General features: G+C 38.1%; 2 protein-coding genes across 7 annotated transcripts in view; one reads left to right on the top strand and one right to left on the bottom strand.

Moving 5' to 3' along the window:
• The window catches only part of LOC137230509 (interferon-induced very large GTPase 1-like), a 32,597-nt gene extending 26,603 nt beyond the window's left edge, over positions 1-5,994 (bottom strand). For both annotated transcript variants that reach the window (XM_067750062.1, XM_067750063.1), the window contains exon 1: positions 5,811-5,994. The gene's annotated coding sequence lies outside the window, so the exon portion shown is untranslated. The remainder of the gene's footprint in view (positions 1-5,810) is intronic.
• The window catches only part of ZNF215 (zinc finger protein 215), a 151,728-nt gene that overhangs the window by 61,804 nt on the left and 75,196 nt on the right, over positions 1-14,728 (top strand). The window lies entirely within an intron of this gene.

Genomic DNA, 14,728 nt, shown 5'->3' with positions numbered 1-14,728 from the left:
CAGCTGCTTTTTCTTTCTAAGACTTAGAACTAAGCCTGTTGAGCTAGAATTCTCATAGCTGTCATTTCAAGGGCACAGACAAAGGCACATAGGGAGGAGGGCAGACTCCTCAATGATTGTCTCCACTGGACAGGCTGGTTCAGATTTGGACAGATATTGTCCTGACACTGGAGTTGGGGAGTCTGTGTGTCCTGTTACACTGTCAGGCTCTTCTCACTCTGCATGAGTAAGTCTGCTGGGCATTGGATAGGAGTTGAATGTGTCAGAAGACATTTTTCAAGATGACCTTCCCGGAAGGGAGCTAGCAGACCATGGATATATCCCCACATTAGGAGGTGATCTGCCAGTGATTTGGGAGCATTGGTTTATACCACAGTGGACACAACCTTTGCTCACTAAGCAGAATGGTACAAGTAAGACTTTATATTGACTAGAGAAAGTGTATTGTGGAAATCAATCCATATATTTAGTCCTTGCTAAAGACTGAGTCCCTGGTATTTATGTAACCTAACAAAATGATCTCTGCTGAAGACTAATGCAGTGGCCTTTACTAGGTGTATGTAGGTCCAGACACACTAGTATTTTCCTCAGAAGTAAATCAGTTTTACAGTTAAGGTGTATACCAGGATCCCTCCTTCCCACCCCTGTCTAGAGTGTCTGGGAAGAAATCCTTGAAGTCACATAAAAATTCAACTTTGTGAGTTCCAGCAAGGATCTATGAACAGTCGAAGACTTACATCCTTGTTCAAGGCCATGTTGTGTCTTTTCACTGACTTATTCTCTAAGAAAAATACATGTAAAATAGTGTGTATATCTGAGTGCTGTGTATAAGGCACTTGTTCCAATAGTTGCCCAAGGCAACAAGCCATTCTTTGTAGCTTTGTGTGCCTCAGAGCTGATACTGGGGTTGTGTCAATGAAAGAGAAGTAGAGATATGGGTAGTAGGAAGAAGGATGAGGAGAAGAAAAGATGTCTTTTAGTTCTTGTCTACTTCAGTGTTGCCTACAGTGAAGGACTTGTGGCCAAGAGGTAGATTATTTGCCCATACTTTGTGGTGCTGGAAAGATTTTGACAATGATTTCTCCACCTAGCTTATCATACAGTTTTGGTCTGTTTGAATGCCAAATTATAGAGATAGATTTAAAGAAGGCAGAAACTGCAGCAAATTAATGGCGGTGTTAAGGATTGTAATGTCCTCACTCCCCTGACGGATCGAACTGGACTTGGTTTTAAACCAATTTAAAGTTAAAAGTATGAGTTAATCTTTCAAAGTAGTTGTTCTCAGTCTTTATTTTGGATAATAACCACCTGAGGACATCTTAAAAATGGGGGTTCCCAGCCCCACTCACAGAGAATCTGACATGGGATGTCTAGCTTATTGCTCAGGAACTAAGGTTTTTATAAACCCCCCAACTTTAATTTTATAAATGCTACCAAGTGTTCAATCATATTTTGAAAAAAAAAAACCAACCCTATTCTAAGGAGACATTTTTAATGGAGAAAAGATGGGACTGAAAAAACTAAATTTGCCATTCCTGTTGGCCTGAACATGAAGATATCTCCTTTGAGATTCTTTACTTCTTAGTTTCCAACTGAAGTGTTCTTTCTGTCTCAGTATTTGAATGAATACACATGAAGGTTCCACTACTATGCTAGAATGTTCAACTGAGGGATCTTTAAGAATTTAACTTCAAAGGATAAAGACATGGAAAGGGCTATGAAGAGCTATAAAGCTCATTAAGGAGACAGGCAGGCTAGATCCAGAAATGCTGCCAACATGTGACTGAGTCTAATATGGTTTTCAGAAGGAGAGATCAGAAAGGATGTTTGAGAAAAACCATCAAAGAAACAATAGAAGAATATTTCCCAGAGCGGCAGTATGGCCTGATTCTCCATAATGAAAATATACATCAAATGTTGTACAGAATTAATAACAACAACAGTAACAACAACTCTAATATATCCTGGAAATATTCTCCTATTCTTAGAATAAAGAGTTTGAGTATTAAACAAATGAAAAATCTGGTTTATTTACAGATAAGTTTAAAGCAGACTGATATCAGAGAAATAATAGAAGAATCTAGGGAGCTCCTCTTTGTTGACCATCCCTTCTCTCTGTACCCATCATGATAATGTGCCTTTGAGTGAACTAGATCATACAAGTACCATGGATTGGAAGTTTGGCAAAGATTTAAAATTTCAGCATTTATTTCACACATATTTATTGAGGGCTGTCATCATGCTGGGAAATGTTTTAAGTATTGTGTGTTGATTGATGAATAAGGCAGGTTAGATACCTGCCCTTACCCCTAGTGGAGGGAAGCAAACCATAAACTTGTAAGTATTTGAATAAGCAAAATAATTTCAGATTATTTTAAGTGCTAGGAAAGAAACAAGCAGATAATGGGATGGAGACTAACTTGAGGCTGCTTTCGATATGTAGTTAGAGAATGTGCGTTCAAAGGCTCTGCTGCTAATCGTGAGCTGCTTTAGACTCTTTATGTAGTGTCCAGCCTTTCCCAGTTTCTGTCAAATATAATGATCCACCAATGCCACTTCTGAGTATTTATCTAAAGGAAAAGAAAATATTAATTTGAAAAAATCCTCCCTCTCCCCCACCAGGTTCATTCCAGCATTATTTACAATAACCAAAGTTGGAAACAACATGAATGTCCATTGATGGATGAATGGATAAAGAAAATGTGGTACATTTCTAATGGAATATTATACAGCAGTAAAAAAAAAAAGGAAGGGGGCTTCCCTGGTGGCGCAGTGGCTGAGAGTCTGCCTGCCGATGCAGGGGACACGGGTTCTTGCCCCAGTCCAGAAGGATCCCACATGCTGCGGAGTGGCTAGGCCCGTGAGCCACGGCCGCTGAGCCTGCGCGTCCGGAGCCTGTGCTCCGCAACGGGAGAGGTCACAACAGTGAGAGGCCCGCGTACCGCAAAAAAAAAAAAAAAAAAAAAAAGGAAGGAAATTCTGCCATCTGTAACAACATGGTTGGACCTTGACGGCATTATGTTAAGTAAAATAAGTCAGACAAAGATAAATACCATATGATCTTACTTGCATATGGAAATGAAAACAAAGCAAAACCAAAAACAAACTAAATGATACAGAGAACAGGTTGGTGGTTGCCAGAGGTGGGGGAGAGGGAGGGCAAAATGGGTGAAGGACAAAGGCTGAAATTTCCAGTTATAAAATGAATGAGTCCTGGGGATGTTAATGTGCAGCATGATGACTATAGTTGATAATACTGTATCGTGTATTTGAAAGTTTCTAAGAGGAAGACCTTAAAATTTTTCATCATAAGGAAAAATAAACTATAACTGTGTGGTGATGGATGTTAACTAGACTTTGGTTATCATCTTGGAATATATACACATATGGAATCATGTTGCACAACAGAATAATATTATATGTGAATTATAGCTCAATAAAAAAAAGTAATAAAATTTTAGCTTGCCTCTTAGTCTCTGCCTCCTATTATAGATTTTATTATTCCTTTAGCTCCTCTTTGGACTTGTTGGATTAACTGTGTTGAACAGCTTATCCAGTTAGAAACTCATCCTGAATTCCTAAGTCTAGCCATTTGGGGGTATCCATTCCTTTTTGATGGGGAAATGGTGATGTGGGCACCTTTTATTTCTTGGAAGCCCATTTTCCCTACTTTTTCCCCTAAACTGTGGTCCTTGTTAGTTACTTACTAAATGCTCGGCATTAGTTTGCTCTATTTGTTTGACTGCTCTGTATGAGAAGCTCTTGAATCTGTTATCTCTATCCTTGTTGTGGTCCATCTTTCACATTACATCCTGAAACTTGTAGGTAAATCATTTACTTGTTTACAAAACTTGAAAACCCTTCATTGGTTTATGATATGATCAAATTACTGGGCCCTGGCATTCAAGACCCCTCACAATCTGGCAACAATTAACCCAATTCCTTTCACAACCACTCTTTTTCCTTTTCCTAACATCTAGTTCACTTACTTCTCTTAGAAACTATACTCTGTCATCTGTCCTCAGTCTCACAGTTTTCTTAACCCTGTATGTTGAGGGGGAGCAGAATATGCCACCTCCAAATCCGCCACTTTGGCATGTGGACTGTTTTGAGCTGAAGGCAATTAAGACCCAGCAGACTCAGGAAAACTTTTTTTAATTTTTTTTTTTTGCGGTACGCGGGCCTCCCACCGTTGTGGCCTCTCCCGTTGCGGAGCACTGGCTCCGGACGCTCAGGCTCAGCGGCCATGGCTCACGGGCCCAGCCACTCTGCAGCACGTGGGATCCTCCCGGACCGGGGCACGAACCCGTGTCCCCTGCATCGGCAGGCGGACTCCCAACCACTGCACCACCAGGGAAGCCCCAGGAAAACTTTTTACCTCTCCTTGAACTGCCTAAAAGAATCATATAGAGGGCCTGTACCAGAGAGAGCTATTACCAGAGACAACTTTTTATATCAGAAAGATGTACCTGCATGGCATGGCAAACATTTGCTTACCAATCATTTGCTCTTCTCATCTTGTGAACTGTCTTCCTCGCCTTTGAAGCCCTACACTCCTACTTCCTTCTCCTTAGCTTGGGATAGTATATATGCCTCAACTGCCAGATTGCTTTGAGTCTTCATGTCTTGGTGGGGATCTTGTAAGTATATAATTAAACTTAATTTTCTCCCGTTAATCTGTTTTATGTCAACTCAGTTATTAAACCAGCCAAAAAATCTAGAAGGGAAATTGTTTCCTCCCCTAAAATATTATGTTACATGAGCACTTCCCAGGACACTATGCTTCTAACCCAATTCAGGTTTCTCCTTATTTGTGAAGCCTTCCTTTATTCTTCCAGGTTGAGTTAGTTCCTCTCTTCTCTGTGCTTACCATAGCACCTGTTACTTACATGAATCATAATAACAAAGTTAAACTTTTCTTGAGTCCTTTACTCCTGGAAAGCAGTGATGGTTAAAGAAATCCATCCACCCTTTTGTGTTCTGAGAATTAGTTTACTGCAAAGAGCCACCTTTCCCCATATGACTTATATAAACTCATCTGTGTGTCCCTTTATTACTTATAGGGAGGCCAGACACAGACCGTCCCCCTCCACCTTTTAAATTTATTTATTTATTTATTTCTATACAGTAAGTCTTTGTTGGTTACCTATTTTAAATATAGCAGCAGACACAGACCCTTTAAATTCCATTCTTTGCCTCATAAAGGATTCACTGAGCTGTTTGTCCCCCTGATCAATTGGAAAGTGTTTGAAACTAAACATTAGTTAAAATTCTCTCCTTTTCAGTCCCCTTAACTTTGACTCACCCTCCTCCTGACCCTGCATACAACCTCTCCTTAATGATCCCTCCTAAGGATAAAATATTCCCTGATTATCCCACTCCCTCTATACTGTGTTCTTCTTAGCCTGCTGACCCTTTCCTCTAAAAGAATATTCCTTTCTGCCTGACCTTTGAGATGCTTGAAGCTCTATGTTTGGATTATTTTCTCTATTACAATAGTCTCTTTCCCCTATTGCAATAATCCTTTCAAATAGTCTCTTTTTACCTAAGTCTAGATTTATTTTTAGTTGACAATAAAAATTACCAAGTTGTTTGTTTCGATAATGTACTCCCTTTCCCCCAGATTTGGAGCTGTTTATTGGAACAAGGAGAAAGCCAGGTTCCTATTTGTGTTCTTAGCATGCCTTAATCTGCCTGTGTCTCTGACTGTCCCTATGCCTGTTTCCATCTATTTCTGTTTTTATTTTAGTCTCTGAGTATGTCATTGTATCTCTTTGTCTGTCCCATTTCCGTCCTTTTCCTTCACCTACCTGTCTTCTTGAGGCCAAGCTCCTGTCTTCAGGTTGCTCCAGAGATATTACAGAGAAAGTAGAGCTGGTTCTTTCCCGGAGTCTGGTATTTTGCTGACTGAAATCTTCAGCCTAGATTTCAGCTGTGTCTGTGTCAAAGGGCCTTATTTTATCCTCCAGACAGGAAGTGAAAAACTGGTTTTACTTTCGGTTTTGTTTTTTCTCCGTTTAAAAGAAATCAGCTGATTTAAAGGAATCCTGCTTATTTATTTATTCATTAATTCATTTATTTGTTTATATTGTGATTCCTGGGCGTTAAAATAACTGCAAATGGAAGACTAATGTTGGTATATGTGTGTGCATGCATGTGTGAATCAGTGGTGGAATGGGGTGAGCACCAGATAAAGAACATGGGAGAAACAGGATAGGGAAAGAATTTAGGAGAAGAGACATGGGCACATTCGAGTGTCTTCCTCAGGGAAGTTGCTTTAACTGCTTTACTGTTCTAGCTCTCAAGTCACCCAAGGACAAAGAGGAAGCATGCTCTCAGTGCTAATGAAACTTCTTAGGTTTTATTTCCTATAAAAGATCTCTCTAGAACTTGCTGTTTTTTTGTTTGTTTGTTTTGTTTTTTGTGGTTGATTTGAAAATTAACCATGTTTCCAACATTGTATTAGCTGATTTGGATGATTCAACACCACCGCAAGATAAATTCTTAACAGCATGTTGTGTGTTTATGGTGAGAAAGAGAATTTTACAGTTGTCTATATTTTATATTAGAGCTTTTTAGTAATGTTAAAAACCTGACTGTTTTCTCTCACACCTAAATCCCATGTAAAGCATTTTGTTTCATTGATTATTATCTTACTGCATGATTTAATTCATTATAATTTTGCTTGTAGATCAGTACCTCCTGCTCCTGTGTTCTTCAGTTTCAAGCTTTATATGTCTACACACGTCTTCTTGGAGGTGAACATCATACTCATTTTTCCCAGGTCCTCTAGAAAGTCTACCCACATTGTTTCATATTTCCCCTTACCACTCCCAGTACACCTGCACATCTCCACTACATGGACCTATAGTGAGCTCTTCTGCACTGTGCTCTCAGAGCAGTTATACCACTCTTAATGATGCTCCTATCATGTTGTGCTGCACTGTAGCTGTTGCTTGTCTATCTGATTTCTCCCATCCCCCAAACCTGAAACATCCCACCTCCCTGTGTTCATCCCAGTTGTGGGGGATCTGTCTTCTTCATCATTATATCCCAGATGTAGTGCATGAAACATATAGATGAACAAAATGTGTGATGATTGAATAAGGAAATTATCATATCTGTCAGAGCTTGTTTCCTTAGTTATATGTGAGGATATTAATATTATATATTAATATATAGTATAATATATATTAATATATAATATATATTAATATAATATATATTAATATATAATATATTAGTATATAATATTAATATATAATATTATATATTAATATATATTATATAATATTAATATTAATTTCAGTGAGTTGACATGAGGCACAAAGAAGGTATAAGGGCAGTTGGCATGGTGTGCTAACAATAAGACTTCACTTTTCCTACTTTTAGAATAGGAGTGTAGGTGTTTTCTAGTAAACAAGAGTTTAAATGTCAGTCATTAATTTGAGTCCGGGATCCAACAGTGACTAGCTATGTTTGCTTACGTCTTGAGTGTGGAGAGGGCGACCGAAGTAATGAGAAGCAGCCAGGTGGTGGAATGAATTTGTGCCAGTAGCACTACCCACCTCACATACATTAATGAGGATAAAATGAGATAGGTTAATCCCACCCTGTGCTTGGCCTGCAGCAGACATTCAAATATGAATTCTTTTTTCCCCAGCACATAATTTGTTTGAAGATCTAATCTGTCAGAACAAGAAACATCAAGTGGAGTGTCTTCAGCTGCAGTGCTCCTTCCAGTGTTTAATTTGATTAAGATTTCAGTAAATGTGTAAATTAATGAAGGAATTAAAGCAATCCTATAGAATCAAAATCAGATTCACAAACAGGTTCATTTCACCACACAGTTACCTCCTGTTCCTCCAGGTCAACCCTCAATACAGAGGACAGACTCTTGGTTTCATCTTTTAGTTTTCTCTCAATTCCAAGAAATGTTTGTTTTTAACGTGAACTTCGGTTAAATGATTAGTGAATGTTTTTTGAAAGATGTTTTCTCCAGGCTTTTTTGTTTCTTTTTTTACTGCCAGTTTTTAACTTATGTTCTCTTTGAAAAATTATAGCCTTATTCTGAATAAACTGAGGGAAAAGGAATTCACCCAGACCTCTGCAGTGATACTAGAGAGAGCCAGTAATCCACCCAGGGTTCCATCCAGGACTGAAACTAGAGTGAGGCAAGAGAGGAACCCAGGGTAGAATGGAAATTGAGAGTGAGAGAGTGCTTAAATTTTGTACTCTAGGTGCCTCACTTGCTTCACCCTAATTTCAGCCCTACTTTCAGCTTCGGCTAAAAATCCTGAGGAGTGGGCCAGTCCATCTCTAATCCATTGATTACAGAGAGAAGGGCAGCTGAGATCACTGGGTCTCTCTTGCCTGGCATTTTCCCCTGACCCTTTCCTTTTAGCTGGCTCATCTTTGGCTAAGAGAATATGTCTTTTGAGGGAGTCTTTTGAAATCTGGTGGGTGATACTTGCCAACGAAGAAAGGGGGTGGGTGGTATTTCTCCTCTTGCCTTCTTCTTTCTTTTGCCTAGTCAAATAATTAAAATGACATAAGACAGATTAACAGTAGAAAATCAAATTTAATACATATATATGGAGGATTAACATAAGCATGAGAAATTTGAAAGACAGTAAGGCAAGATGAGGTACATTTATTTATTTTACAGGACTAAGGAGAAGGAGGTAGGGGTCTGGGATTTCAAAGGGAAGTAAGGTGATTCACAGGGAAATGTAGAGATTTAATGTTTGTTAAACAAATGTTTACTGGGCCATCTAGAGAGAATGGGATACAGAAGGACTTTGATTAAACTGGCCTTGCTACCACTACGCTGTCTTCCACTCCTAGTTCATAATATACTGTAGTTATCTATAGTGTCATGTAGTTATCTATAGTGTCATAAAGTTATCTATAGTGATATCTCCCTCCTGGAACAGTCTGTCTATATTAAATTATCTTAGGCAGTTAGGTGGAAGTTCCAAGATTCTTCCTGAGTCTTTTGGACCTTGCTTGTCTGGAAATAATCTGTATGGCAGCGTGGCACATCTTGGGGCAAGCTTCACTGAATCCCATCAAAAGAGAGGAAGACGGGGAAGAAAAATCAGATAACCTAGGTGTTTTAGTAAAAACACAGTTTTCCTTTGTTTCAGTGCCAGATGCATGGAGGGGTTTCCCCACAGCAAGCAATTCTGCAACACCAGCCTGTTGTCCTACAATTTAACTTGATTCTGACACTATGTATCTTCCTAGATATACTGTTGGATCCCACAGTTTAAGGGCTCAGTCCCAGGAGACTGCTGCTGGCTTCAGATGCCAATTGCAAGTAGTAGGTCCCCAGATTACCCTCAAATTCTGTCTGACTTGGCTACAAATCAGAAGTTCCCAAGACCGCCTCTTCAGGTTTGATATATTTGCTAGAGCGGCTCAAGGAACTCAAGGAACACTTACTTATGTTTACTAAAGGTCTGGGTGGGTTCTGAGTGCAGGAGATTCTGTCTCTGTGGAGTTAGGGTACATCACCCTCTTGGTATGTGGATGTGTTCACCAAACTGAAAACTCTCCAAACCCCATGCTATTGGGATTTTATGGAGGCTATCACACATAATATTGATCTATTGTTAATTTCATTTCCAACCCCTCTCTCCTCTCTGGAGAATGGAGGGTGGAGGCCTGAAAATATGAAACTTCTAATCATGGCTTTGTCTTTCTGGTGACCATCACCCATCCAGGAACCCACCCAGAGTTGCCTCATTAGAACAAAATATACTTCTACCACTCTTATAACTTAGGAATTTATGAGTTTGAAGAACCCTGTGTCAGGAACTGGGACAAAGATCAAGTATATATTTCTTATTATAAATCACTGTATCATAAAGGGAAAGACACAGAGGCATCAGATTCTGCCTTCAGTGGACTTCTCTCCCTGTCTTTCAGGGCAGTGCCCAGCTGCAACCAGTAGTGCTTTGCTTGCCAGACAAGGTAGAAAGGAAGAACATCCTCCTTTTCTCCTGTGAACCCTGAGATTTTCCTGCTTCAGCTGTCTGATCATACCTCCAATCTACTCACTTCAGAAAACATGAATTTCTGAGAGAATATTCAGGTGGCATTATCATTGCCGATGACAGGGATACAAAAATTGGGGCTGACTTGTCCAGTTAAGGGATAGCTATTGACATTAGTCTCCTTGAAGTCATGTATTTATATGGAAAGTGGACTTAAACTCCATTGTCACCACTTTCTAACTATGCAACGTTGGGCCACTCATTTAATCTTTCAGTTTTTCAGTAACTAAGCTGGACCCTATGAGGCCTTCTCAGGACAGAACTGCCTGCCGTCCCATGTGCTCAACCTGCCTTGTTTGTAGAAAAGCTTTAGTCTCCCAGGAGTCCCCTGAGGAGGCCTGGCTCAAGAATTAATGATTGAAAGAATGTAAACTTGTAGTAACAAAAAAATAGCAGCTGGGCCAGGAGAACTGGTAACAATAGGTCAGCCATATAGCAAAGTCACAGAATCTTTAGTTCCCTCCTGAAGTACATAGATAATGGTGTCTGATGCAACTTCCTGAGTTGTTTCGCAGATACTATAAAACACCCACCAGGTTTAAGAAGTTAACTGCATGATGACTGTGAGCACATGGCCCCCAGACTGACTGGAGTCTGAAGATTGACAATGTTAACCCCTGTGACACCACCCTGTTACCTCACCTTCAACCAATCTGAGAATTATGCACAAGCTGATCATGCACCTGTGATTCTCTCCCTCACCTTGCCTTAAAAAAAAAAGACTTTCCTGAAATCCACTGGGGAATTTGGACCTTTTGAGCATTAGCTGCTCATACTCCTTGTGTGGCCCTGAAACGAGCACAGCACATTCCTTCACCACAACCTGATGTCAATAGATAGGCTTTACTGTGCGAGTGCTAGTGGACTCAAGTTTAGTTCAGTAACATTTCATCTTACTACTTTTCATTGTATTGATGAAATGAGACAATTCTGGGCTTAACTGAAAGTAGGGGCTCAAAAAATTAATTCTTTCCATCTCTTCTTCCCATTCAAGTCCTGCTTAAAGGACCCTCCAGTGTAAACTCCATCTCAGCCTCAGATGGGGATATTGAAACTGTTTATGAAAAACAGAAGATGGAATTCAAGGAAGCTTCCATCACCAAGCCAAGAGGAGAACCTCCTATGCCTTTCTAGACATTATGACAATTGTTATAATTGATGATATCGAATACTCTAGAATCCAGGATAAATATACACCAATATGAATCTAGAAAAGTAAATGTAGAGAATTTGTAGTGGATGGGGATTTAGGGTGGCCCCTATTTGAAGAACCTGAGGGATTTTCAGAATGGCCAGGTGGAGTGCAAAGGGCAATCAAGTCAGAAGCTTAATTTGGAGGAGTGGCCACCATGGAAGTGATAAGGATGGACTTAGGGAATAGCTGCCAGTAATATGGGAGCAGTTGTGGACTTTGCTCACTCTGAAAGGGATTCAACTGCATTCTGGTACCATTAGTGAATATTGAGAGCATTAGAAGAGATTACTAATTACTAACGGTACCCCTTGGGTCTGGGGTCATATTGAGGGGGAAGCAGATCCAGGATTTTTGTTAGTTTGGTCAAATAGAGGCTTGGAGTTGATGTAATTTGGGATACCATTTTAGGGGAATATTTTTGAACCCTCAAACTGGTTATCCCAGATATCTTGTTTACATATCCAATTCAAGCAAGTCTTATTGGTTCTACCATCAAATATATCCTGAATCAGGCCACAGACCATGTGTAGCACTAACCACCATCCTATAGAAGCTGCTATCATCTCTTTCCTGGATTGTTGCAGTAGTCTTCTAACTCATTCCCTTGTATTGTCATTGTCATTGTAGTCTACCCCATCTCTCTCAGTCTATTCTCCACACGGTATGGACAGTGACCCTTTTAAATTGAAAGCAAGATATCACTCCTCTGCTTAGAAGTCTCCAGGAGCTTCCCATCTCACTCTTAGCAAAAGTAACATTTCTTGCAATGTCCCACAAGGCCCTATATCAGTTTCCTCTCTGACCACTCTGTCCCTTGTTTTTGTGTGCTACAGCTATACTGGCTTCCTTGTTGGTCTTCAGGCATGCTTCCATCTTGGGGCCTTTGCTCTTATTCTGTTTGAAGAATTTTTTTTTTTCCCAGTCATACCTTCACTTTCTTCAGAATTATGCTCATATTTCACTGTACCCGGAAAAGTCTTTCCTGATGACCCTATATTAAATAGCAATCCTTTATGCCCAGTACTCATTAACCTCTTTATTTTGCTATAATTTTTTCTTCTTAACACTTATCATCATCTAACATACTATTTATTTGCTTGTTTATTTATTGTCTCTTTCCACTAGAATGTAAGTTTTATAAAAATAAGGACTTTATCTTTTTCTTTGTTTTAACTCTTGAGTCACTACCTTTTAGAATAGTAGCTAGAACAGAGAATGCGGCTCAATGACTTTTGAACATATAAAATAGTAATAGTTTCTTTATTTTACCAAAATTGGATCATATTATATACATCTATTTATAATTTACTTTGTTTATTTAATATGTTCTCATATTTTTTCTCTGTAGATGTACAAGGAGTTGCCTCATTTTTCTTCATTTCTGTATTAAATTCTGTTGAAAAGATAGACCACTTTTCTTCTTAGCAAGCTCAAAGTAATGAACTTTTAAATGTTTTTCACATTTTGTTTTTATGTGCAATTCTATGACAAGTACTTTCCATAATTAGCTTGTATGTGTTTATGTATTTACTTAGAATAAATTCCTAGAAGTAAAACTGTTAGGTCATGTCCTTTTTTAAGGCTTTTGATATACATTATGAAATTGTCCTCCAGTGTACTAGTTTATATTTCTACCAGCAGTATATAGAGTTTTCCATTTCCATACTTGCTGGTTAACAGTGGCATAATTATTTATTTTAACTTCTGTTAACTTTTTATTTTGTTTCTTTTTAAGCTTATTTGGATATTAATGACATCTAAGATTTATTTATATTTTTTATTTCAGCTGTTTGGTTATGCATTTTAATATTCTACCCATTATCCTATGATGTGTTTATTTTTTCATGTTTACTTATACATTTAAAAATAAACTACATATTAAGGATGGCAAAATTTTGTCTTTATTATATACAGCAGATATTTTTTCTTTTCTGTTGTATCTTTAAATGTAATTGTTTTTGTTTTACTTTATTTTTGCTATGTAAAAGTTTTAAATTTATATGAAATCAGATCTGTCGATATTTTCCTTAATATTGTCCGGTTTTGGTTTTATTACAAGGTCTTTCTCACTGAAATAGTATAAGTTACTCAAAATATTTGTCACTTCTATGGGATTTTTGTACTTTTGGATTTTTATGTAAAGTATGTGTCATTATCTATCAAATATTTTTCTAAATGATATACCATTCTTTTCTACTCACATTTGCTGAGCACCCCTCCTTTCTGTACTTACATGAAATGCTGACTTTATCTTACATCAAATTTCTGTTTTTGGTCTTTTTCACTGAATTCTTTGATCTTTTAACTTTTGCTTAATAGCATATCATTTTAGTTGCTTGTGCTTTATAAATAAGTGTAATATAGCATAAAATGTGAGCAATTTTCTCATCATTATTAATCTTTTAATTGTTATTTAATGGATATTCTTATAAAATTATCCTTTCAGGTGATCTTTATAATTATTTGGTCACATTCTCTTATGAATTCCGAATATAATTTTTAGTATCTTCTTCTAGCCAAAGATCCACCTGAAGGGAACTTCTTAAGGTCTCTCTCTCTTTCTGCCTCTGACCTGACCTCATCTTTTTGATGACTTTATAAGTGGCTGTGTGATCTTTTTAGTAATTTTTGTTTGTCCATCTTTGCTTTGTCACTCCCACTAAGGATGCGATGCTCTTGTATTCATTTTTATTCTGCTTGCAGTTGGCAGAACTCTTGGATTATAATATGTGGTCAGGAGACAATTTCTGAATGAATTGATGATTTTTCTCTCTGTCCTTCTCTAAACTGAAGTTTCTGCAGCTTTATGGGGGGATAATACCGTGCAGAAGTTTCACTAAGAGAAACAGATAGAATAACAAGTTTAGTGGGCCTAGCACAGGGCCCTACCAAACAGTTAAGCTTTGTTTTTTGTTTCCCTCTCCTTTGCTGTGGCATCATCATGGTAAGAAAAGAATGAGGATTTTTCAGCCAGATATATTTAGCTTCGTTATTTTTTTGTTTTGTTTTTGAAGGTGACTTTATTGAAGTATAATTCTTAAAATAAAATTCACCAATTTTAAGTACATAATTGATGAGTCTTAATGAGTATATTCCATCACATAATCACCACTAGGATAACAATATAGAACATTTCCATCATTCACAATTTCCCTCTTGCCCCTGTGCAGTGGATCACCTCTCCCAACCCAGAGCCCCAGGAGACTACTGATCTGCTTTTCATCACTATAGTTGTGTTTGTTGTAGAATTTCACTTAAATTGAGTCATATAGTGCATATTTTATGGTGTCTGGCTTCTGTCATTTTGTTTTTGACATTATGGTTGCATTTAGCAGTGGTTTCTTTAATCACCTGTTTGGTTTTTTGTTTGTTTGCTTGCTTGTTTATTACTGAGTATTCTATTGTATGGATATACCACAATTTGTTTATCTATTAATTCTTGATAGCTGAAGGTTATTTCCAGTTTGAAGTT

The sequence above is a fragment of the Pseudorca crassidens genome, chromosome 9 (assembly GCF_039906515.1).
Source record: "Pseudorca crassidens isolate mPseCra1 chromosome 9, mPseCra1.hap1, whole genome shotgun sequence".
In the NCBI taxonomy this organism is placed as follows: Eukaryota; Metazoa; Chordata; class Mammalia; order Artiodactyla; family Delphinidae; genus Pseudorca; species Pseudorca crassidens.
Note: the sequence above shows the minus strand (reverse complement) of the source record. Positions and strands in the feature narration are given on the sequence as shown.